Source organism: Monodelphis domestica, chromosome 2 (assembly GCF_027887165.1).
Source record: "Monodelphis domestica isolate mMonDom1 chromosome 2, mMonDom1.pri, whole genome shotgun sequence".
NCBI lineage: Eukaryota > Metazoa > Chordata > Mammalia > Didelphimorphia > Didelphidae > Monodelphis > Monodelphis domestica.
In genome coordinates this window covers 236,366,986-236,394,665 of record NC_077228.1, presented here as the reverse complement: position 1 = coordinate 236,394,665, position 27,680 = coordinate 236,366,986, and the positions used below count along the sequence as shown (strand labels likewise).

At 36.1% G+C, this 27,680-nt stretch overlaps 1 protein-coding gene across 8 annotated transcripts in view; it reads right to left on the bottom strand.

Annotated features, from left to right (window-relative positions):
• The window catches only part of RBFOX3 (RNA binding fox-1 homolog 3), a 1,135,878-nt gene that overhangs the window by 889,838 nt on the left and 218,360 nt on the right, over window positions 1-27,680 (bottom strand). Inside the window, exon 1 of one of the 8 annotated variants that reach the window (XM_056814223.1) lies at window positions 786-906. The exons of the other annotated variants lie outside the window; for them this stretch is intronic. The gene's annotated coding sequence lies outside the window, so the exon portion shown is untranslated. Of the gene's footprint in view, window positions 1-785; window positions 907-27,680 lie in introns of those variants that run through there. 8 annotated transcript variants of the gene reach the window in all.

Here is a 27,680-nt window from a genome sequence, read left to right as displayed (position 1 = left end):
AATATAATATATAAGTAAGTGGAAAATGCGACTTGGAGGCAAAGGTTAAATGCAAAAAGGTAGCAGCATGTCCTCTGCAAAGAAAATGGAGCATCTTGTCAGCACTATGAGGTCCTAATTATATTTCTAGGAGTATAAAATATTACATGAATGGGAAAAGGAAAGGGATGAGATCAATATAGATTCCTATCAGAATCAGATCTCCTCATTACTACCACTAAGGACAAAATATATAGATATATCAAAAATCAGAAAGACTTTTAAAGTATTATCACATAATTCTCGAATTTTTTTTGCCTTAAAGCAGACGACTGAGAATCAGGAAGAAGTGACATCATGGACTACAAAATAGGAAAAGGAATTACCAAAGTTGGAAGTTGTGTATGGTTTTCTCCATGGTTGGGAAAGTTACCATGCAGAGTGATTTATTTCAAGCAAACCAATTAAAAAATATTTTGCAAATAGGAAGTCATTGGGAAGCATGATGTTAAAAGGAGATTATGGCTACCAGGACAATTGTTACAGTCTATTTCTCAGTCCAAGTGCATTAAGTATTCTGTACAGCACATTTGCTATAAATCACTTCCCATTCAGGCACACTGCTGAGGGTCTCTAAAGGTCAATTTTCTATGGTTATGACAACAAAAACCAAAATTGGGTCAAACTTGAAAGGTATTATCTTCCTGAAAGGTATTATCTTCCTCCAAGCTGATAAATGCACAATAGTAATGAGGTTGGTTAAGCAACACACCCACCCGACTGCATTATTTGCTTTGAAGATTCACCTGTTAAGTGAGCAAGATAAAACAACTCAACTTAGTCCTGTCTCCAGCCACTTGGAATTTCAGGATTTTTCTTTTACTGTATATTCTTCATTTAGTCACTGAAACCAAACGACCTATAGACAAAGCAGAAGGCTATACATGAAAAATGTTCTGGGTTAGCTTCTACCATTGTAACTTGACTGTACAACCAAAAAACAAACAAACAAACAAACAAACACAAATTCAATTCTTAAAAATTACAGGAAATTGAAATCTACTGAGTGTCATAAGTCTTTTTTTTAAGCTTCTCTCATTGTATACATTTCTCTTCCCTTTGTTCCCAAACAATAAAGACAGTCATAAACTTCTCAATGTAGGAACCGAAGAACTTAAGTTTAGGTCAAGTCTAGATAAAAGAGCAAAAACATATTAGCATCTAATTGGCTCAAACCTAAAAGACAATATATTTGCATTTGCATGAGATGCTCCTCTATTTATCTGGGTCACATATAGGCACATATACACACACATTTTGTTTATAACGTATCTAAAACCAATGTATCACTAGGCTCATTGAAAAACCAACTTCACATTGAACTCAAAACTTTCAGATTACATGGTATGTACAAAATGACATGGTTCCATCATTTTTATTTATTATTAGAAATTGGCTTGCTTCATTTTAACAGAAAAAGAAGAGGGGGAAGATAAAGGAGACAATTTGAGGATAAATTTTTCTCTTAAAATGTGTGTGTGATTTTTGGTACTTTGTTAGTGTTGTTCATGTGATTTTTTAAAATGTTTTTTGAAGTTAAATCATTTCATCCTTCTAATGATGAAGTTTTGCTATCACTAATCATGCTTTGTTTCTTTATGTGTAGATTTTACAATAAAGTAAAAAGAAGTAGAAATTATTGTATGTTTCAGGAATACTAAATGATCCATTTTATGCCTAAAATTACTTAGGAAAGAGAGAATCTTCCCTTCCCAGAATAACTCAAATCTTCCCTGTGAAAATTCCTATAGACAGTCTACCCCATAATGGCAGCTTAGTGGTGTAAAAAACTTGCCTCAATTATATGAGTGCCATAGGACCCTGACAATTTTTTCCTCCTACCCACAACATGAGGAAGCTTTATATTAAAAAAAAAGTTTCAATCATTTATGTAAATGGGAAAAAATAAAATATATATTTAAAATAAGTAAGTAAAATAGAAGACAAAGCTTCCAGAAGATCTGATTTGTCTTGGTTTCTCTGAATCAGCTTCCTAATTACGTAGGGATCTAAAAAGTCAGAGGCACACAGAGTTTTGGCTTTTTAGGCTTTGTGGATGCCTAAGTCACCATATATACTGTTCTTCTACTCATCAGACCCATTTCCTTAGCAGAATAGGGAAATTAAGTTTGCCCAAACCAAAGATGAATATCATTGTATTCTTATTAAATATCTTTGGTATGTTGGGGCTAAATAAAACTTCTCTTGTCAAATGTTCAAGGATGTGTGTGGGTGTCTCATTTCATCCCAAAACTGAACCCAAGAGATTACTGGCATTAGAGCTATGCACGAAACAATTGCTTTGTTTTGTTTTGCTTTCAAGTTCAAGGATTACTCCTAAATCTAATCACATGGTTTTCATATTAATAGCCAATAATTATTTAATTCTATACCAAATGTATTTCTTTTTTTAAATAATATTTTATTTGATCATTTCCAAGCATCATTCATTAGAGATAAAGATCATTTTCTCCCCCCCCCCCACATAGCCGACGCATGATTCCACTGGGTATCACATGTGTTCTTGATTCGAACCCATTGCCATGTTGTTAGTATTTGCATTAGAGTATTCGTTTAGAGTCTCTCCTCTGACATGTCCCCTCAACAGCTGTAGTCAGGCAGTTACTTTTCCTCGGTGTTTCTACTCCCACAGTTTGTCCTCTGCTTATGGATAGTATTTTTCTCCTGGATCCCTACAGATTGTTCAGGGACATTACACCGCCACTAATGGAGAAGTCCATTACGTTCGATCATACCACAGTGTATCAGTCTCTGTGTACAATGTTCTCCTGGTTCTGCTCCTTTCACTCTGCATCACTTCCTGGAGGTCATTCCAGTCTCCATGGAATTCCTCCACTTTATTATTCCTTTTAGTACAATAGTATTCCATCACCAACATATACCACAATTTGTTCAGCCATTCCCCAATTGAAGGGCATCCCCTTGTTTTCCAATTTTTGGCGCCACAAAGAGTGCAGCTATGAATATTCTTGCACAAGTCTTTTTCCTTATAATCTCTTTGGGGTACAAACCCAGCAGTGCTATGGCTGGATCAAAGGGTAGACATTCTTTTATTGCCCTTTGAGCATAGTTCCAAATTGCCCTCCAGAATAGTTGGATCAGTTCACAACTCCACCAGCAATGAGTTAATGTCCCTAATTTGCCACATCCCCTCCATCATTCACTGCTTTCCTCTGCTGTCATGGCCAATCTGCTTGGTGTGAGGTGATACCTCAGAGTTGTTTTGATTTGCCTCTCTCTGATTATAAGTGATTTAGAACACTTCTTCATGTGCTTATTAATAGTTTTGATTCCTTTATCTGAGAACTGCCTATCCATGTCCCTTGCCCATTTATCAACTGGAGAATGGCTTGATTTTTTGTACAATTGATTTAGCTCATTATAGATTTGAGTAATTAAACCTTTGTCAGAGGTTTCTATGAAGATTTTTTCCCAATTTGTTCCTTCACTTCTGATTTTAGTTACATTGGTTTTGTTTGTACAAAAGCTTTTTAATTTAATGTAGTTGAAATTATTTATTTTGCATTTTGTGATTCTTTCTATGTCTTGCTTGGTTTTAAAGTCTTTCCCCTCCCAAAGGTCTGACATGTATACTATTCTGTGTTTACCCAATTTACTTATGGTTTCCTTCTTTATGTTTAAGTCATTCACCCATTTTGAATTTATCTTGGTGTAGGGTGTGAGGTGTTGATCAGTTCCTAATCTCTCCCATTTTTCCCAATTTTCCCAGCAGTTTTTATCGAATAGTGGATTTTTGTCCCAAAAGCTGGGATCTTTGGGTTTATCATATAGTGTCTTGCTGAGGTCGCTTGCCCCCAGTCTATTCCACTGATCCTCCTTTCTGTCTCTTAGCCAGTACCAAATTGTTTTGATGACTGCTGCTTTGTAATATAGTTTGAGGTCTGGGACTGCAAGGCCCCCATCATTTGTGTTTTTTTTTTCATTATTTCCCTGGATATCCTTGATCCTTTGTTCTTCCAAATGAACTTTGTTATGGTTTTATCTAAATCAGTAAAGAAATTTTTGGGGAGTTCCATGGGTATGGCACTAAATAGATAGATAAGTTTGGGCAGGATGGTAATTTTTACTATATTGGCTTGTCCAACCCATGAGCAGTTAATGTTTTTCCAATTGCTCAAGTCTAGTTTTAGTGGGGTGGAGAGTGTTTTGTAGTTGTGTTCATATAGTTCCTGTGTTTGTCTCAGGAGATAGATTCCTAGGTATTTTATTTTGTCTAAGGTGATTTTGAATGGGATTTCTCTTTCTAGTTTTTGCTGCTGAACTATGTTGGAGATGTATAGAAATGCTGATGACTTATGCGGGTTTATTTTGTATCCTGCAACTTTGCTAAAGTTGTTGATTATTTCCATTAGCTTTTTGGTTGAATCTCTAGGATTCTATAAGTAGACCATCACATCATCTGCAAAGAGCGATAGCTTAGTCTCCTCCTTGCCTATTTTGATGCCTTCAATTTCTTTTTCTTCTCTAATTGCTACTGCTAGTGTTTCTAGTACAATGTCAAATAGTAGAGGTGATAATGGGCATCCTTGTTTCACTCCTGATCTTATTGGGAATGCATCTAGTTTATCCCCATTGCAGATGATATTAGCTGATGGTTTTAGATATATACTGTTTACTATTTTTAGGAACGACCCTCCTATTCCTATGCTTTCTTGTGTTTTCAATAGGAATAGATGTTGTATTTTATCAAAGGCTTTTTCTGCATCTATTGAAATAATCATGTGATTTTTGTTGGTTTGCTTGTTGATATGGTCAATTATATGGGTGGTTTTCCTAATAATGAACCAGCCCTGTATCCCTGGTATAAATTCTACTTGATCATGGTGGATGACCCTTCTGATCACTTGCTGGAGTCTTTTTGCTAGTGTCCTATTTAAGATTTTTGCCTCTATATTCATTAGGGATATTGGTCTCTATTTTCTTTCTCTGTTTTTGACCTGCCTGGTTTTGTTATCAGTACCACGTTTATGTCATAAAATGAGTTTGGTAGAACTCCCTCTTTGCTTATTATGTCAAATAGTTTGTATAGTATTGGGATTAACTGTTCTTTGAATGTTTGATAGAATTCACTTGTGAATTCATCAGGCACTGGGGATTTTTTCTTAGGGAGTTCTTTGATGGCCTGTTGGATTTCATTTTCTGATATGGGATTATTTAAGAATTCTATTTCTTCTTCTGTTAGTCTAGGCAGTTTGTATTTTTGTATATATTCATCCATATCGCCTAGATTGCTGTATTTATTGCCATATAATTGGGCAAACTAATTTTTAATGATTGCCTTGATTTCTCTTCATTGGAGGTGATGTCCCCCTTTTCATCTTTGGTGTTGTTAATTTGCTTTTCTTCTTTCCTTTTTTTTTAATTAGATTGACCAGTACTTTGTCTATTTTGTTTGTTTTTTCAAAGTACCAGCTTCTAGTCTTATTTATTAAATCAATAGTTCTATCAGTTTCTATTTTATTTATTTCTCCCTTAATTTTTAGGATTTCTAGTTTGGTTTTCTGCTGGGGGTTTTTAATTTGTTCGTTCTCAAGTTTTTTGATTTGCATTTCCAATTGATTGATTTCTGCTCTCCCTAGTTTGTTAATATATGCACTAAGGGATATGAATTTACCTCTGATTACTGCTTTGGCTGCATCCCAAAAGGTTTGAAAGGATGTCTTGCTGTTGTCATTTTCCTTGATGAAATTATTAATTGTTTCTGTGATTTCTTCTCTAACTAAATGATTTTGGAGTATCATATTGTTTAATTTCCAATTAATTTTTGATTTGGTTTTCCACCTACCATTACTAATCATTATTTTTATTGCCTTGTGATCTGAAAAGGCTGCATTTATTATTTGTGCTTTTCTGCATTTGTATGCCATCTTTCTGTGACCTAGTGTATGGTCAATCTTTGTGAATATGCCATGTGGTGCTGAGAAGAAGGTGTATTCCTTTTAGTCCCTATTTATTTTTTTCCATATGTCTATTAACTCTAATTTTTCTAAGATTTCATTCACTTCTTTTACTTCTTTCTCATTTATTTTTTTATTTGATTTATCTAAATTTGATAATGGTTGGCTCAAATCTCCCACTAATATGGTTTTGCTATCTATTTCTTCCTTCAATTCTCCTAGTTTCTCCATTAGACATTTTGGTGCTATATTATTTGGTGCATACATGTTGATTAGTGATATTTCCTCATTATCTAAAGTCCCTTTTAACAAAATATAATTACCTTCCCCATCCCTTTTAATCAGGTCTGTTTTTGCTTTGGCTTTATCAGATATCATGATTGCAACTCCTGCCTTCTTTCTATCAGGTCTTACTCCATCCTTTAATTCTGACCTTGTGGGTGTCTACCCGCCTCATGTGTGTTTCTTGAAGACAACATATGGTAGGGTTTTGTGTTCTAATCCAATCTGCTATTTGTCTGCGTTTTATGGGTGAGTTCATCCCATTCACATTCAAAGTTATGATTGTCACTTGTGGATTCCCTGGCATTTTGATATCCTTCCCTAATTCTAACCTTTCTTCTTTAGCTCTAACCTTTTAATCCAGTGATTTATTTTAAATCAGTCCCCTTTGTCCCCTCCCTTGATATATTTCCCATTCTAGCCCCTCCCTTTTACATTCCCTCCCCCTCCCCTCTCTTCATCCCTCCCTTTTTGTGTTCCCTTCCTTTCCCCCCCTTGGTTTTCCCTTCTCCCTACCCTTGTTGGGTAAGATAGAATTCAAGATCCCAATGGATCTGGATGTTTTTCCATCTCAGAGTTGATTACCAAATGTATTTCTTGCAAAATTATGGAAATAGGTCACTGACTCTGCACTTTGTTTTTCAGGCAACAATAAGCCTGGGAAATATATACTGCCATCACCCATAATTACCTAATTTCAGTGTTCAATATCTTTGTTTCTTTTAGACTCTTAATAATGAAAGGCTGCTATATTAATTTATAATGTGCACTTTGACTTCTTCTCCTCTTACTTTCCTCTAAGTTTCTCCACAATCTGGCTCCTCTGAACTCACCATTCAATTGAAATTAATCTCTCAAAAATTAGCCATGATCTCCTAATGGCTAAACATGATGAATTTTTCTCAGACCTTATCCTTCTTGCCTTCCACAACATTTGACACTGTTGAACACCTTCTCCTCTTCTATATTCTCTCATCTTTGGGTTTTCATAACACTGTTCTCTCTTAATTCTTCAACTTGTCTGGCTTTGCTTGCTCTTCATCCATATTCTATCCATTATCTAGATGGCTTGCAAAGCTTTTCCTGGATTACATTTTACTTTCTCTATATGTTTTTTTACTTAACAAGTTCATCAGATCCCAAGGTTATATTATCATGATGCAAATAATTCTCAAATCCATATTATTTAGCCAGACCCAGTATCTCTCCTGAGCTCAAATTTTATAATATCAAACGTAAATTGTACTTTTTGAACTCAATGATCTATAGGATCTTAATCTCAACATCACCAAAGTGGGACTCATTAATTTTCTCCTTCAAACAGACCACTCTTTCAACCACTATCCTAACAATCACCCATAACCCTAAATCTTGGCATTATCTTTAACACCTTACTCTCAATAAATCCTAATAGTCAATCAGGTACCAAATCTTGACATTTCTATGTTCATTGCATCTATAGTATACAACTCCATCTTTCTTCTTAATCCTTTGCCACATCATACCTAATTACCTTTCACTTGAATGACTGCAATAGTCTTCTCATTGGACTTTGCTTCTACCGTCCCCCATTCTTGTCTATCATTCATCTAGATGCCAAGGATTTTCCTAAAGCACTAGTCTGACCATGTCACCCATTTCCACTCAATAAATTTAAGTAGTTTCCTGTCACTTTCAGAAAAAATTGTAAAGTCCTCTTTGGTATTTAAATCTCCTCACAACTTGGCTCTTCCTATATTTTCAAAAATTATTTTTTCTCCACACATCCTACAGTCCCCTTATCACTACCTTTATCTTTGCCTTTTAGTTCAATTCAGGTCATATTCTACATTCAAGAACAAGTCTTTCCAAGGTCCTCAACTGCTAGTGCTGTCCTCTTTAAGGCTACCATCCATATACTCTAAATGTATCTTATCTCTATTTTTTTTTCATGCACATGTTGCTTTTACATTGTAATGTAAGCTCCTTGAAGGCAGGAATGAATTTTGCTTTTTCCTTGTATCTCCATGGCTTATTTCACTAGTTGATGAATAATGAACACTGAATAAACATTTCTTGGTTGATGCATTCATTCAAGATGACTTTCTTTAAATGAAAATTAAAAAAACAAAACAATCTTGACTTAAATATTGATCCTTAATGTACTTAAAGGTGGAAAAAATCTACCACCTCATTTTATAGGTGAGGAAAATGAGGTCACAGCAATTAAGTAATCTGCCCAAGTCCACATAAGTAGTAAGGAACTAAGGTGAGATTCAAACTTGGGCCCTCTCACTCTAAAGCCAGTGTCCTTTTTCAAGCACCACAATGCTAAAGGATATTGAGAAAAGGCAGTTTGAAGAAGAACACTTACTTTTCATTATTCATCAAAAGAATAGACTTGGATATACCAAATATTCAGAACACAAATGGGTTTCATTAGATTATAAGTAAAGGCAGGAATAATAAAAAACCACTAGTACCAAGAACAGAGACAATATGGTAGAGTAGAGGCAGCAATTCAGGTCAGATTCTCCCAATATTCTCCCCCAAACAACTTAAAATAACACCTGACATTGAATTTTGGAGCAGCACAGACAACAAAAGATCAAGGTGAGACATTTTTCCTGCCTAAGACAATTGGGAGATCAACAAGAGAGGTCTGTGTCACCATGGTGGGGGAAGGGGGTCAGCCTCGAGCACTTTTTGGCCAGAAGCAGCAGTGAACCGCACAGGTGGCCATGGCAGAAACAGCAGCAGCTTCCAGAGCATTCAGCCAGAGATGGCAATGGAGTTGAGCAATTAGTCAAAAAGAAATTAGAGGAGACTGTTTGGTAGCATGAGACACAGCTAGCATTGACTGGAAACTCTACTGCCTATGCACAATTCTGGTCATGGTTCCAGGGTGACAAGAAGTGCTTGTGGTCACTTACAAAAGATCAGGGGCCCTGGTCATAGTTCCATGGCAGAGAGTAGCACTAGCACTTGCAGCTACAGTGGAATAGGACCACTTTTGAGTAAAGACCAGAGCATAGACCAGGTGAACAATTCCCATACCTCTCCCCAGACAATACCAACTTGGAAGCACCAAAAATTTATAGATACCAAGAATTAGCCATGATAACAGTAGCACATTCAAAACCATAATGATTTGGACAGGGCCTCCCCATTCCTGAGTGAGCAGATTCCCAACTATAACCTAAAGTTCAAAGTCAAGAAATGGGTTGGGGGGGAAATGAGCAAATTATGAACCAAAAAAACAAACAAACAAAACAAAACAAAAACTTCACCATGAAGTCTACCACAGTGGCAGGAAATACCAGGACACATACTCAGAAGACAACAATGTAAAAACAACTATAAGCAAAGCCTCAAATTAAAAAAAATGCTAAGTGGAACAAGCCCAGCAAGATTTACTAGAAGATTTAAAGAGGTAAAATGGTATAGAAAAATTAGGAAAAGAAATGTGAGCAAAGCAAGAAAATTATGAAAAGAGAGATAATAAATTTGATAAAAGAGGCTCACATGAAAAAATATTGAAGAAAATGACACCTTAAAAAGCAGAATTGCCCAAATGGGAAAAGTTCACTGAAGAAAATAATTATTTAAAATTAGAATTGAGCAAATGGAAGCTAATGACTGCATGGCATCAAGAAACAATAAAAACAAAACCAAAGAAAAAATTAGAAGAAACTGTGAAAAATCTCTTCAGAAAAACAACTGTATTGAAAAATAGAACAAAGAGTACCTGACAGCAATGATCACAAAAGGGCCTAGACATCACATTTCTAAGTATTATCAAGGGAAATTGACATATTTTAGGAGTAGAAGAACAATTAGAAATTGAAATAATACATACTGAAAAATTTCCCCAAATGAAAATTCCCAGGAATATTTTAAACAAATTCTAGAGCTTCCAAGGGAAGATATTGTAAACAGTAAGCAGGAAATAATTTTAATATTATGGAGGACATATCCTATTGGGATATGTACTAATAGGCAGGATTGCACAGTCCTGCATCATCCATGTTAAAGAAATGAAGGGTTTGGAATATGATATTTAAGAAGGCAAAGGAACTAGGATTGTAACAAAAAATAACCTACCCAGGAATATGTGTAAAAATCTTTAAAGGAAAAAATGGACATTAATGAAAGTATTTCTAATGAAAAAACCAGTGGTGCATAAAAAATTTGATATTCAAACACAGGACTCAAGAGAAATATAAAAAGGTAAACATAAAAGAGAAATCATATGGGATTGAATATTCAGTGTTAGCATTCCTATGTGGGAAGACAATATAAATAACTCTAAAAAATTTGTCATTATTGGGGCAGTTAGAAGAAGAATACATAGACAGAGGGCATAGACATTATAGACAGTTGACTACAACAGGATGATATCCAAAATAATAAATATAACAATAAAGGGGTAAGAAAGAGGATTCTGCTAGGAGAATGGGGAAGGGAAAACCAGACTGGGAAAAAATACCTCAAATAAAAGAGACATAGAAGGAAAAAGGCTTTTATAGTTAGGGGGAAATGAGGTTGTGGAGTTAGAGAATACTTTAATCACACTTTCATCTAATGTGGTTCAAAGATGGAAGAAAATATAGATATATCTACCTATAATACACATACATATTTGGGTATGGAAAGTTTTTTCCCAACAGAAAAATAGGGGGATGAAATAAGAGAAAGGGAAAGAGGATGATTAAAGGGGAGATGAATTGAATTAAGAGAGTCAATGGTCAGAAGCAAAACAGATTTTTGAATAGAGTCAGAGGAGAAAAAGAGAGATAAAAACAGACAGCGATAGAGAGATAAACAGAAAAAAGTAGGATGGAAGAAATGCAAATTAGTAATCATAATTATGAATGTGAATAGGATAAGCTCACCCAAAAATCTGAAGCAGAGAGCATAATGGCTTAGAAATTAGAATTCAACAATATGTTGCTTACAAGAAACACGTGAAAAAGAAAGACACACACATTCAAAGAGTTAAAAAAAAAAGGACTGGAGCCAAATCTATTATGCTTTAGCCTTAGTAATAAAAGCAGAGTTAGCAATGATTATCTCAGACAAAGTAAAAACAAAAATAGACCTAACTAAAAGAAATAATCAGAGAAACTACATTTTGCTAAAAGGTATCATGAACAATGAAGTAATATTAAAACATTTTATAGCAAATTTCTCTGATAAAACCCTCATTTCTCAAATAAAGAGGGGATTGAGTCAAATTTACAACAATAAGATCCATTCTCCAATTGAGGAATAATAGAAGGATATAAACAAGTAGTTTTTGAAGGAAAAATCAAATCTACCTATTAGATTAGAACAAGTAATATTTTTAAAAAAGCTCTAAATCACTATTGATTAAAAAAATTAATACAAGTCTGAACCTTACATCTATCAGAAATGGAAAATGCTCAAAAGGATGAGAGAAAATAGGTACACCAATATACTGTTGGTAGAATTATGAACTGATTCAATCATTCCAGAGAACAATTTGGAACTTTGCCCAAAGGACTATAAAACTATCTTTGACTTGGCAACACCATTACTAGTTCTATATTCAAAAGAGATCAAATAAAAAGGGAAAGAACCTATATGGACAAAATACCAACCTTTTGGGTTGGTAAAGAATTTGAAATTGAAGCAATCACTATTAACTTTCATGATTAAATTGTGGTATGATTGATAAAATACTATTGTATGATGAGAAACAATAACAGATGCTTTCAGAAAAAAATGGGACAAAAACCCATGTGAATTGAGACAAAGTAAAGTGAACAGAAGTAGATCATTGTACAGAGTAACAACAATATTTGATCAACTGTAAAAAGAAATTTAGCTATTCTGATCACTACAATGATCCAAGACAATTCCAGATTCATAATGAAAAATACTATCTACCTCCAGAGAAAGAACAGACTACAAGCTGAAGTATAATTTTCTCACTTTATTTTTTCTGTTCTTTTCTCTATGGCTAATGTGGAAATGTATTTTGCATGATTTCACATGTGTAACTGATATATTACTTGTCTACCTAGTAGGTGAAAGAGGTTCAGGAGGGGCAGAGAAACCTTGGAAAATTAAAAAAAAAATTAAGGGTGTTTAAAAATAATATATGTAAATTTAAAATAAAAAAAATAAACAAGAGAATTGTATAGTAAGTCTAGGCTCAGTATAATACTTGTAGACAAATAACAAAGGCAAAAGAACCACTTAAAGCCCTCCATAACCAAACTCTCACTTTCCTTTTCAGTTTTATTTCATATAGCTCTTGTACACATGTTGTTCTAGTCAAAATAGCTCTGAACACAACGTTCCATCTCTTGCATCAACAACCACACAAGTTGTGCTCCATATTTGGAACTGATTCTACTATGTTTATTTTATAAAATTCTTAGCTGCCTTCAATGCATAACTCAGTTGCCATTGCCTATAAGACTCAGATTCTCCCTCAATACATACCCCTTTCTCTTTTGAAATAACATTGTAATCAAGAGAACAAACCAAATTTGCAAAGGCCTCATGATAAAGCATATGTTATCTACCTCCAAATAGAGAGATGATATACTCAGAATGCCAATGGAAGCTTTTTTATTTTTTTTTTTGGACATGGCAAATGCAGAAATTTTTTTCTTGACTATACTTATAACACAGTATACTATATAATATACTCTGACATATTATCTATACAATATCATACTAGAGTATATTATTTTATAATGGGGTTTGTATTTCTTGTTTTCTCAATAGGTAGGGCAGGGGGAAATGTGAGGGAGAGAATTCAGTGTTTTAAAAAATAAAACTGAATTTAAAAAAGATTACATTTCATTATTTTGCAGATATTTTGTATTTATTTGTAAGTATCTCAACTCCGACAATAGAAGTTATAATGAATATATTAATATCAATGTCACCTGTAGGATAAATTTTAAAGTTTCTTTCTCCCCAAAATGCTAACATCCTTTGGAAATGGACAATATTACTGATTCTACCATATATGGCACATTATATCAAACTGGTATATGACAGAGAGGGAGAGAGAGAAAGAGGGAGAGGGAGGGGGGAGATGGAGGAAGGGAGAAAGACAGAGAGGGAGAAAGAAGGGAGAGAGAGAGAGAGAGAGAGAGAGAGAGAGAGAGAGAGAGAGAGAGAGAGAGAGAGAGAGAGAGAGAGAGAGAGAGAGAGAGAGAGAGAAAAGCGAAGCTTGAGCTGGACATTTGCCACACAAAAAAAATACCTTTGTGGAAAAACGTCAATATTTATTAGGAAAATCAGCATTACTTTGACAAAGTACTCTAGAATGGACAAGCCATTATAAAAAGTAACATCTCTTATAAGAAATACCACAACTCTGATGACTCAGGTCCAGCATTTGAAACCAAGGGGAGGAAGTCAAGAAAAAGGTCAACTTTCACAACAAGGAAAACTTCAGCCTAAAAAAGTTAGTACCAGTGATCTTCTGGAAAAGCTAACTATACAAACTGAATAAGGTGAATCTAAAGAACATCAGGAAAATAACAAAGCTTGTGCTGATAAAGGCTCAAAATGGGGAAGGAGTAGAAATGGTTAAACAGTTACCCAAGAGAAAGAAACAGAATGATTAGGTAAGGTGCCAACGATCAAGAATGAGGCATTTTGGAGGTGTAGCTGGATAGCTTAGTGGATTGAGAGTCAGGCCTAGAGACAGGAGGTCCTAGGTTCAAATCTGGTCTCAGACACTTCCCAGGTGTGTGACCCTGGGCAAGTCACTTAACCCCCATTGTCTAGCCCTTAACATTCTTCTGCATTGGAGCCAATACACAGAATTGACTCCAAAACTGAAAGTAAGGGTTTAAAAAAAAAAAGAATGAGGCATTTTGGGCATTTTAAGGAAAGAAAGAATGTATGTTGTGTCATGGTGCTTCTGAAGAAATGTACATAGAATTCACATTAGCAAGCATTGTTCATTCTAAACTTCCATAAACATAAAACTGATATGTACTTACGAGTGAAATTAAAAGGGTTGTTGGGACTGCAAATGAATGAGCATGGAAGGCAGTAGATCACTAACCTGAAAGATGTACAACTCCTTATAAAATATGTAGAAATAAATACAGTTCCTATAACCTACTGTTAGGGTATGAAGACATTCCTTGAAAACAAAAATCATGCTATGCAGAATAGTGTCCCACACACAAAAATCTCCTAAAAGCTAATATTTCCATGCCATTTGATGAAGAGACTCTGCTACCTGGATAAGGGAGGGAAGAAAATATAGTTATAAGAAGAACAAAGCAACAATGGCCTTGCCCCAGTGGCTAGAAATTTAGAACATTTTGACAGCAATTTCCTCATCCACATGATTTTCCTCCCATCCCATGGTTATTCCTTAGATGAGTTCCTCACCCTCTATCCTAAAGTTCTTCCCACCTTTTCACCTCCTCTCAGGTCTTTCCAATAGTAAAAAAAAAAAAAATTAATTCACTGAATTGTAGGAAGACAAAGCCCAGCCACTTCCCCCTTTATAAAGGTGAATAAATCCTAAATTTCTTAAGATGTCCACTTAATTATACAGTTTTAGAATTTCAATTCAGTTGGTTTAGCATGTTTTGAAAGAGAAAGTACTGAAAGTAGAAAAAACTATGATTTCAGAGAAGAAGCATTAGGCATGAAAATAGTAGATCACAAATTTAGAAGTGGAAGGTACTTTAGTGGTGATGTAGTTTATTCTCATATTAAATGTGAGGAAACAGTGATCTAGAATACTTACAAGACTAGCCCAAAGGCACACATACAAATAGTGAAAACAAATTGGAACCTCTGTCCTCTGACTTAAACAGGATTTATAGACAAAAGTTCTTCCCACTCTGTCCTGATGAAAATATAGGTATAATTTTAAAATGGACTACACCTGCAGTATCAGAAGATAGGTTTCCAAAATGCTACAAAACCAGGTGATTGTCTAACCAACTAGAATACAGAAATATTCCTTTCCAAAATCATGCTTTCCCCCATCCCCAGAGTAGAGAGGGTCTCTGCCCTATGAAGTCCCAGGGAGAACTGCTACACCACAAGTGGACTGGAGTGAAAGGATAAGCCCATGATTGACTTTTCAGAAAAAGGGATGAAAAAAAAAAGGCAGAAATCACTGGCTGTCAAATAGCTGCCAAAGAAATAAAATGATGCCACTCTCTCCAAAGTAGCTGGGAGCTTCTCTGTCCTATCCCTGATAATACCATATACACAGCTTCTCATTCTCTGCAAGCACCAAAAGAGGATGAACTCTTGACTAGATGTTCACAACTTCATTGGGGTTCTCACCTTAGTGAGAGGAGCAGGATGTTCAAGATACTGAGTTCCATCCACCTTCACTACAGTGAACTGACAGAGAGAAAAAAGGCACCCCTTTAAGGTCCCCAGACTTTTTTTCCTTCTTAAAGAGAAAGAAGGAGTAGGCAATGAATGAGTGCATGGGGGAATCTCAAAGAGGGGCTAGTAAACAGCACTGAATTCTTTACATGTTTAAAAATGTTAGACAAAAATAATATTTTGAAAAACTCCAGTTCATATTTCAAATTCATTTGGTCCTGTCAGAGAATTCATGTTCATTTCAACAACCTTCCATTTCTACATCTTCCCTTACCCTCTATTGCATGTATGTGTATATGCATGTGCAAACACATACACACACCTGTCTTTCAAGGTGACACCTTAAAAACTTGGGAATATATTCATTAAATCTTTCCAACTCCTCTTCTTATGATGAGATCTGCAGCACTTTCACACCATCTGTCACTCACTCAGTCCAATTTTAAAGAAAGAAGTGACAGCTTTCCTTTGATTTGCCCTGCAGATCCTCCTTCGACATCAAGTGAGGGGAATTCATAATTCTGACCAAGTGTGGACCCCTGACCTTTAGCTAGCCCTAGTAGACCCACACAAAATGCAAATCAGGTACAGCCATGCCTCTAGGGCCATACATCATATCTTGCTTGAAGTAGCTCACACAGATTCATTTGAGTTACTCTTGTTCTCCTCAAGGGGAATAATGGAAGTTATAGCCATACCTCTTTTCTACCTCATCCATCATTGTGATTATATATGTATTTAGGTACAAAAAGAAGGGAAGAAAAGGAAATAAGCAGGTATATAGTGTTTACTATGTACCAAGTGCTATGCCAAACACTTTACAAATATCTTATTAGATCCTCACATTAACCCTATAAAAATTAAATTAGTCTCTAGTAATAAAAATATTATATTTTAAAAGCTTTATTAAGGATTATTAGAAATCAAGGAATAAAGAAAATACAAATAAGAAAACCACAAGCCTAGGACTAATTAGCCCATTCAAAGCTTACTTACTACATCTTGCAAATGGCTGAGCAGAGAGAGAAAGAGCATAGAAGAGGGAGAGGTAGGCGTTACTGCCAGTTAAATACTCATTGTCATCTTGCCCTGGTGGAAACTCAGGTGAGATTATAGGGAATTCTGGGAAATACCAAGGACTTCTGGGGATTGAAGTCTAGGGTTCAAATCTCCATTTTACATCCTAGGAGGTAAGTGCTGTTATCACCCAAATTTACTGTTGAGGAAACTATGGCAAACAGAGTTAAGTTACTTGTCCAGGGTCACAGAGCCAGTAAGTATCTGAGACCAGATTTTAATTCAAGTTTTCTTGACTCCAGGTGCAGAGCTCTATCCACTGTCTCTGGGGAGATAACCAGATGAGAGACATATAAGTAAATCAAAAGAAAAAGCAAAGTCTACATTAGGAAAGAAAGTACTAACAGTGGTGGTGGTAGATGAAAACTAGGAAAAGGTTTCTATAAAAACCTTGAATGAAGATAGAGATTTCAAGATGTGAGGATGGGATGCATATATACAAATATCTCTAGTAAAGAAATGAAATGTTATATATGGTTTGCAGCAAGCAACCCTCCAGAGATATTTTCTGTTTTTTCTATATGATTCTGTAACTGTTGGGCTACGTGGCCTATATGAAGCATGTAATTACATTGGCTTTAAATTAGTTTTCATTTAATCCCTATTCATATGTCCCAGTAAACTTTACCAAATCTATTAATGTAGTATAGTATATATGTTCACAAAGTTCTGATAGTACCAGGAGATCTTAACCTTTATTGTGTCACAGACTCATTCACCTGTTTTGTAAAGCCTAAGAGCTTCTTCTCAGAAACATATTTGTATGTAAGAAAGAACAGTAAGGTGGCTCAGTGGATAGAGCATCAGGTATGGAGCCAGGAGGACATGGATTAAAATATGGACTCAGATAGTTCCTTTGTGACACTAGAAAAGTCATTTAACTTCAATTGCTTAGCCCTTACTGTTCTGCTTTGTAATCAATGCTTAGTAGTGATTCTAAGACAGAAGGCAAGGTTTTTTTTTTAATGTTTCTACATGCATAAAACACATGGGATAACAAAAGAAACCCATTCTATTGAAATATTTATCAAGCTATTTTTAAAATAAGCTCATAAACCCTAAGTTAAGAACCCCTACCATATATAGTAGGTATAATCGTGTTCCTACTGCAAAACGATATCCTCAGGAATAGGCTTTACAAAATATCAACTGTAATAAATTGCCTTTCATTCATTCAAACAATATCAAAAAAACTCGAAAGATTTACTGGCTCTACCTCGCTTACAGATAATAATTGCCTTTAGATATACAGAATACTTTCTTCATAGCTACCTGTAACTGCACTAGCTTGTGGTTACCTCTAGAATCAAAGGGAGATCAGGGAAATTAAATGTCTATTCCTTGATAGCAGGGTTAGTAAGTGTCTGAACTGAAATCCAAACCTAGGTCTGCTGACCTCAAGACTAGCAATTTCCCCATTATTCCAAGATGTCTCTCAATAGAAAAACTTAGTCACAGAGAGATTAAATCGAAGGTCACAAGTCTTCCACAAAGAAAGTCACAAGAACTCAGTTTAATGGAAGAAAATACCCACCACCACAAAGCAATTGTTCCAGGTAACCAGGTAGTTTCCACAGACTTGGGCTACTGCTACTTCCTTTATGCCTCAAAGTAGAGGAAGAGCAGGCAACTCAACAATCCACAAAACATATGTTTTAATATCCTTCTTACCCTCATGAAGTGTCAGATAAAAGAAAACCCAACCTCCTAAATCCCCATTCTTGGCACTAATAACACTTCAGAAAGCACATGATTTTATCTAAAGATCTCAGACCAGTTTGCTAATGTTTTTCAACCAACAGTGATGAGAAAAGAAATCAAACTTATCAGAAAGGGAAAAAGGATCTCTTCAAATTTATGGTCCACAATGACACATGTAAAACCCAGTGGAGTTGTTTGCTAGCTATGGGAGGAGGAGTGGGATGAGAAAGGGAAAGAAAATGAATCATGTAACCATGGAAAAAATATTCTAAATTAATTAAATAAATAACATTTCTTCAAATAAAAAAAAATTATGATACACCTAGCCTTCGGTTCCTCAACTGTACGGCAATGGTTCTTACCTCAGGGTGCATGAACTTTAAAAAATAGTTTGACAACTATATTTTATACAGTTTCCTTTGTTTTCCTATGTATTTTATTTCATGCATTTAAAAGCACCTATCTGAACTTTGTGAATATGTGGAAAATGTTGTATTATATGAAGACGTTTGGTAAAGGTCCCTAGGATCTATGAGTAGGGATTAAATAGAAACTGTAATTTACAGGCAATATAATTGCATGCCATATATTGCCTTAGTTTCCTGAGCTGTAAAATCTGCATGTACCAGATGTTAAAACTAGTTGTTAATATGGAAGACACCATCAGACTATAATGAGACTACTGTGAAGACAGAGATGGGGAAGAAATGGAGCACCAGCCAGAAGATTATAGTTCTCAAAGCTTGGCTGCTATGGAAAGAAAAGTATCAAAAAAGGGAACATCTGAGAAAAAAAAGAGTTTCATTAAGGATAGTTTTCAGCTTCCAGACAACAAATCTTGCCGATGCTATGAACAGTTCCTCCCTCTCCCCATCCTTTTTTCCCTTTTTGCAGTAACAAAAGGTTTTGTGGTAGAGACAGTTGGATATTTTCTTAGACTTTAAAAGTGTAGTCAATGAAAAGCATCAAAAGATTGATCATCAAGGTCAGTGATTATAGACTACAGGGGTGAGGAGGTAGACCATGGGATGGATAATTATCTAATTTAGAGAGGTGGATTAGGAGAGAAACAACGCAAATCCATTGCAGTTTCCCCTAAAGTAAAGGATTACTTCTTACAGTTATGCCAGTGTAAAGGTTCTCTACTGGCCTAGCAGATTATAAGTGAACTCCTATACTGCCTCCCTCTGCCATAAAGATGTTATCAATGGCAATAAAATCTTCATTCACGTCTTTCCTTTTTCTCTATTTTCAAATTTCTATCCCTTTCCTCCCTTCCCTAATCTCTATATTTTTTCAAATGTTCATCATAATAATCCCAGGCAGGAATACTCCTGCACAAATGTACAAAAGGGACAGCTGGATGGACAAAGCAAAGGACCAGGAATCAAGAAGATCTAAGTTCAAATCTTGCCTTGTGTACTTACTGTGTGACTACAGGAAAGTCATTTATTATGCCCCTATTTTCCTCATCTGTAAGATGAAGATGCTAATAACACCTGACTCCCGGGGATGTTGTGAAGATTGTGAAGATCAAACAAGATAATAATTGTAAAGTACTATGGGGGAAAGGAGGGGGAGGACAGGAGGGAAAGAACATAAATTATTTAACCATGGAAAAATGTTCTAAATTAATTAATTAAAGAAAATTATTAAAGAAAAAAATGTTAAAAAAGAATTGTCAAGTACTTAACACTACACTGGTATCTAAGTGACCCAGTGAATAAAGTGATAGGCCTCACGTCAGGAAGACTCATCTTCATGAGTTCAAATCTGGTCTTGGACACTTATTAGGGGAGTAACCCTGAGCAAGTCACTTAACCCTGTTTGCCTCAATTTCCTCATCTGTCAAATGAGCTAGAGAAGGAAATAACAAACCACTCCAGGACCTTTGTCAGTAAAACCCTAAAAAGATTCATAAAGAGTCAGAAATGACTGAAATGACTAGACACACTCTTTGAGTACTAGAGTACCTGGCACACGATAATTGCTATATAAATTTTAGTTATTATATGAATAATACTTATTATTATTACTATTATTATTATTATTATTATTAAGTGCTGATCAGGATATCAATAGTTCCCATTAGGCTTATGACAGGAGTCCCCTTTTTCCTCTTCTAAAATTCTAAGATAGTATTTTGTCCCTTTGCCAGAGGAGTTTCTGATTACCTTACCCCCCTAATCTGGAAATCTCTAGTTTAATCATTTTCTCAACTCACCTCCCCAAATCTTACACCCACACTACATGGAACTGGAGAATGTTTCCATCAAAATGAAACTGAAGTGGGTGTCAGGCATTAATATTACCAATTTCCTCCATTCATCCTTCTGTTAGATGTGAAATTCTTGACTTTTACCCCCAAGTTATGCACTAGGCCTGCGATTTAGTTCATTGATGTAAGCATTCCTTCTGCCTACCCTGAGCAGCACCTGTATAATCTAAGTTGTCTTGTGAACGAAAAGGTAGAACTACTTTTCCAGGGGCTAATATACAGATTGCTGTGCTGGAATCAGCTCATATCAGTTAGAAATACACCTCAGAGGGGGCAACTGCGTAGCTCCGGATTGAGAACCAGGCCTAGAGATAGGAGGTACTGGGTTCAAATGTGGCCTCAGACACTTCCCAGCTGTGTGACCCTGGGCAAGACACTTAACCCCCAATGCCTAGCCCTTAACACTCAGCTGCCTTGGAACCAATACACAGTATTGATTCTAAGATGGAAAGTAAAGGCTTAAAAATAATAAAATGAATAGAATAATTTTTGTCACACAAAGATATACATGAGAAGGGGAGTGGAAGAATATTCTTATAAGAGGCAGAGGAAGAGAGTGCTAAGACTCCAACATTACACTCGGTGAAATCAATTCTGAGAGGGAAGAGCATTTAGACCGAATGGGATTTTGAATTCTATATTACACTACAGGGAAAGGAAGAAGGTAAAACTAAGGGAGGTAGGGGGAAGAGAGTACAAAAAGGGAGGGAAAGAGGGGGGGGGAGGAGGAACTTAACAGACTCTAAAAAAACAAGAAGGGAACAAAAAGGGAGGGGCCAGAAAGGGAAGCATATTAAGGGAGGGGAATAGGGGGATTGACTAAAAGTAAACCTCTGGTTTAAAAGAATATAGCAAAAGAAGAAAAGACAGAACTAGGAGAGGATATCAAAATGCTAGGGAATTCAAAAATAACAATCATAACTTTGAACATAAATGGGATGAACTTACCATAAAACATAGATGAATAGGAGAGTGGATTAGAATCCACAATGCTACCATATGTTATCTACAAGAAACACACCTGAGGCAGACAGATACTCACAAGGTCAGAATTAAAGGTTGGAGTAAGACCTATTAGGCCTAAACTGATAGAAAGAAGGCACGAGTTGCAATCATGATATCTGACAAAGCCAAAATAAAAATAGACCTGATTAAATGGGATAGGGAAGGTAAATACATCCTGATAAAAGGGAGTATAGATAATGAGGAACTATCACTGATCAACATGTATATACCAAATGTTATAGCATCCAAATTTCTAATGGAGAAACTAGTAGAATTGAAGGAGGCAATAGATAGTAAAACTATACTAGTGGGAGACCTGAACCTACCACTATCAAATTTAGATAAATCTAATAAAAAATAAACAAGAAAGAGGTAAAAGAGGTGAATGAAATCATAAAAAAATTAGAGTTGAGATATATGGAGAAAAATAAATAGGGACAAAAAGGATAACACCTTCTTTTCAGCAGCACAGGGTACATTCACAAAGATTGACCATATACTAGGTCATAAAAACATAGTATACAAATGCAGAAAAACAGAAATAATAAATGCAACTTTCCCAGATCATAAGGCAGTAAAAAATAATGATCAATAAGGGTACGTGGAGAGCCAAGTAAAAAATTAATTGGAAATTCAGTAATATAATTCTCCAAAATAAGTTAGAGAACAAATCACAGAAACAATTAATAATTTCATTGAAGAAAATGCCAATGATGAAAGATGATTTAAAAATCTATGGGATGAAGCCAAAGCAGTACTCAGGGGAAATTTTATATCCTTCAGTTCATATATTAACAAATTAGGGAGGGCAGAGGTCAATGAATTGGACATGCAAATCAAAAAACTTGAAAGCAAACAAATTAAAAAACCCCAGAAGAAAACCAAACTAGAGATCCTAAAAATTAAGGGAGAAATTAATAAAACCAAAAGTGATAGAACTATTGAAATGTACTTTGAAAAAACAAACAAAATAGACAAAGTATTGGTCAATCTAATAAAAAAGAGGAAAAAAGAAAACCAAATTAACAGTATCATGGATTGAAAGGGAGAACTCACCTCCAATGAAGAGGAAATCAAGGCAATCATTAAAAACTATTTTGCCCAATTATATGGCAATAAATATGCCAATCTAGGTGATATGGATGAATATTTACAAAAATATAAATTGCCCAGATTAACAAAGGAGAAATAGAATTCTTAAATAATCCCATATCAGAAAAAAAATCAAACAGGCCATCAAAGAACTCCCTAAGAAAAAATCCCCAGGACCTGATGGATTCACAAGTGAATTCTATCAAACATTCAAGGAAGAGCTAATCCAAATACTATACAAACTATTTGACATAATAAGCAAAGAGGGAGTTCTACCAAATTCATTTTATGACATAAATATGGTACTGATTCCAAAGCCAGGCAGGTCAAAAATGGAGAAATAAAACTACAGACCAATCTCCCTAATGAACATAGATGCAAAAATCTTAAATAGGATACTAGCAAAACTCTCTCAACACAACTAAAACTAGATCTGAGCAATTGGAAAAACATTAACTGCTCATGGGTAGGATGAGCTAACATAATAAAAAATGACCATCCTACCCAAATTAATTTACTTATTTAGTGCCATACCCATTGAACTTCCAAAAAATTTTTTTACTGACTTAGAAAAAAACATAACAAAGTTCATTTGGAAAAACAAAAGATGAAAGATATCCAGGGAAATCATGAAAAAAAATACAAAGGGAGGTGGCCATGCAGTCCCATATCTCAAACTCTATTATAAAGTAGTGGTCATCAAAACAATTTGGTATTGGCTAAGAGACAGAAAGGAGGACCAGTGGAATAGACTTGGGGCAAGTGACCTCAGTAAGACAGTCTATAATAAGCCAAAAGATCCCAGCTTTTGGGACCAAAATCCACTATATGACAAAAACTGCTGGGAAAACTGGAAGACAGTGTAAGAGAGATTAGGTTTGGATCAATATCTCACACCCTACACCAAGATAAACTCAGAATGGGTGAATGACTTGAACATAAAGAAGGAAACAATAAGTAAATTATGTGAACACAGAGTAGTATACGTGTCAGACCTTTGGAAAGGGAAAGATTTTAAAACCAAGCAAGACTTAGGAAGAATCACAAAATGCAAAATAAATAATTTGGACTACATCAAATTAAAAAGTTTTTGTACAAACAAAACCAATGTAACCAAAATAAGAAGGGAAATAACAAACTGGGAAACAATCTTCATAACAAAGATCTAATCACTCAAATTTACAAGGAGCTAAATCAACTGTACAAGAAAAATCAAGCCATTCTCCAATTGATAAATGGGCAAGGGACATGAACAGGCAATTTTCAGTTAATGAAATCAAAACTATTAATAAGCACATAAAAAAGTGTTCTAAATTTCTGATAATCATAGAGATGCAAATCAAAATAACTCTGAGGTATCACCTCACACCTAGAAGATTGGCTAACATGGAAAGTATGGAAAGTAATGAATGCTGGAGGGGATGTTGCAAAGTTGGAACATTAATGCATTGCTGGTGGAGTTGTGAATTGATACAACCATTCTGGAGGGCAATTTGGAACTATGCCCAAAGGGCACTAAAAAACTGCCTACTTTTTAACCAAGTCATAGCACTGCTGGGTTTATACCCCAAAGAGATAATAAGGAAAAAAACATGTAGAAGAATATTCATAGCTGCTCTCTTTGTGGTGGCAAAAAATTGGAAAAGGGGGGGGGTTCCCTTCAATTGGGGAATGGCTGAACACATTGTGGTATATGTTGGTGATGGAATACTATTGTGCTCAAAGGAATAATAAAGTGGAGGAATTCCATAGGGACTGGAACAACCTCCAGGAAGTGATGCAGAATGAATAAAGAGGGGACTTCCGGTTAAGATGGCGGCTTAGAGAAAGCTGAAGTTCAGATCTCCGGAAAACCCTTCCCGACCGATCTCAAACTAGAACCTCCTAAGGCGCCGAAATTCAAAACGATCAACAGCACAGATCCTGGGAACCCTCCTCCTGGACCTGGACCCGGTTCAAAAGGTACGGCTCCCCTTAAAAGCCAGAACCCGAGATCCCTCGGACCTCAGGGGTAGGAGCGCAGAGTCCAAGGCTCCCGGAAGCGGCAGCCGCGCCGGGCTCAGAGAGCAGGGTCTGAGGAACAACAACCCTCAGGGTCTTCTACCCAAGTCCCAGTCCGGGTGAAAGTTACTGCCTGGGGCCTCCGCTGCAGAGAGCTGGTCAAAACAACAGCAACCCTCAGGGCGGGCAAGACAGCCTCACGGGCTGGATCCTGCTATCCAAGTCTCAGTGAAAGTCTGTGCTCTCGGAGCTTGGGGAAGCGGCAGCCCATCCCCCCGCAGGCCGACGAAACAGCCTCACGGCCAGGGATTCTGAAGGCAACTTCCGGAAATCGAGCCAGGGGGAGAGTGTGGCCTCGTGGTCCGACCCTTCCATTCCAGTTCCAGTGAGGCATATTCAGTTTAACCCAGGGAACGCTCATAGAACCAACATCTGCCCAGGACTAAAGCCTCTGATCACCAGACAAAGACAAGAAAAGCCAATCCTCCACGTTCAGAGATGACAAACTCCACAGAAGCACAGAAGCCCCAAAATACCAAGAAAAATAAGAAGAAAGGGGTGACTCTGGACACATTCTATGGAGCCAAAATACAAAATACAGAGCAGATAGAAGAAGATATACAAGAAAATTCTCCAAAATCTTCCAAAGGAAATAGAAACTCTCCACAAACCCATGAAGAATTTGAATCAGAAAGGACCAAAAAGATGGAAGCCCTCTGGGAGGAAAAGTGGGAAATGATGCAAAAGAAATTCACGCATCTACAAAACCAGTTTGACCAAACTGTAAAAGAAAACCAGGCTTTAAAGCAAGAACTAATAAAGCAAAGCCAAAACACCAAGAAATTAGAAGAGAACATAAAATATCTCACCGACAAGGTGATAGATCTGGAAAACAGGGGGAGAAGAGAAAATTTAAGAATAATTGGACTCCCAGAAAAGCCAGAAATAAACACCAAACTGGACATGGTGATACAAGATATAATCAAAGAAAATTGCCCAGAGATTCTACAACAAGGGGGCAATACAGCCACTGACAGAGCTCACAGAACACCTTCTACACTAAACCCCCAAAAGACAACTCCCAGGAATGTAATTGCCAAATTCCAAAGCTATCAAACAAAAGAAAAAATCCTACAGGAAGCCAGAAAAAGACAATTTAGATATAAAGGAATGCCAATCAGGGTCACACAAGACCTTGCAAGTTCTACGCTGAATGATCGTAAGGCATGGAACATGATCTTCAGAAAGGCAAGAGAGCTGGGTCTCCAACCAAGAATCAGCTACCCAGCAAAACTGACTATATACTTCCAAGGGAAAGTATGGGCATTCAACAAAATAGAAGACTTCCAACTTTTTGCAAAGAAAAGACCAGAGCTCTGTGGAAAGTTTGATACCGAAAATCAAAGAGCAAGGAATACCTGAAAAGGTAAATATTAAGGAAAGGGGAAAAATGTTATCTTCTTTTACTCAAACTCTCTTCTATAAGGACTACATTTATATCAACCTATGTATACTAATATGTGGGGAAAATGTAATGTATAAATAGGGGGTAAAGAAAGACCAAATAGAATAATGGTTCTCACACAAAGATTCACAGGGGAAGGGGAGGGGAAGAAAACTCCTATAAGAAGGAGAGGAAGAGAGGGGGGGGGGGTTACTTAAACCTCAATCTCAGGGAAATCAACTCTGAGAGGGAAAAACATCCAGATCCATTGGGATCTTGAATTCTATCTTACCCAACAAGGGTAAGGAGAAGGGAAAACCAAGGGGGGGAGGGGGAGAGGGAGAACAAAAAGGGAGGGAAAGAGAGGGGGGAGGGGGAGGGAACAAAAAGGGAGGGACTAAAAAGGGAAACATCAAGGGAGGGGACAAGGGGGACTGATTCAAAGTAAATCACTGGACTAAAAGGTAGAGCCGAAGAAGAAAAGGTTAGAATTAGGGAAGGCAATCAAAATGCCAGGGAGTCCACAAATGACAATCATAACTTTGAACGTGAATGGGATGAACTCACCCATAAAACGTAGACGAATAGCTGAATGGATTAGAATCCAAAACCCTACCATATGTTGTCTTCAAGAAACACACATGAGGCGGGTTGATACCCACAAGGTCAGAATTAAAGGATGGAGTAAGACCTTCTGGGCCTCAACTGATAGAAAGAAGGCAGGAGTGGTAATCATGATATCTGATAAAGCCAATGCAAAAATAGACCTGATCAAAAGGGATAGGGAAGGTAATTATATTTTGTTAAAAGGGACTCTAGACAATGAGGAAATATCATTAATCAACATGTATGCACCAAATAATATAGCACCCAAATTTCTAATGGAGAAACTAGGAGAATTGAAGGAAGAAATAGACAATAAAACCATACTAGTGGGAGACTTAAACCAACCATTATCAAATTTAGATAAATCAAATCAAAAAATAAATAAGAAAGAGGTAAAAGAAGTGAATGAAATCTTAGAAAAATTAGAATTAATAGACATATGGAGAAAAATAAATAGGGATAAAAAGGAATACACCTTCTTCTCAGCACCACATGGCACATTCACAAAAATTGACCATACATTAGGTCACAGAAACATAGCACACAAATGCAAAAAAGCAGAAATAATGAATGCAGCCTTCTCAGATCACAAGGCAATAAAAATAATGATTAGTAATGGTACATGGAAAACCAAATCTAAAACCAATTGGAAATTAAACAATATGATACTCCAAAACCGTTTAGCTAAAGAAGAAATCATAGAAACAATTAATAATTTCATCAAGGAAAATGACAATGGCAAAACATCCTTTCAAACCTTTTGGGATGCAGCCAAAGCGGTAATCAGAGGCAAATTCATATCCCTGAAAGCTCATATTAACAAACAAGGGAGAGCAGAGATCAATCAATTGGAAATGCAATTGAAAAAACTCGAAAG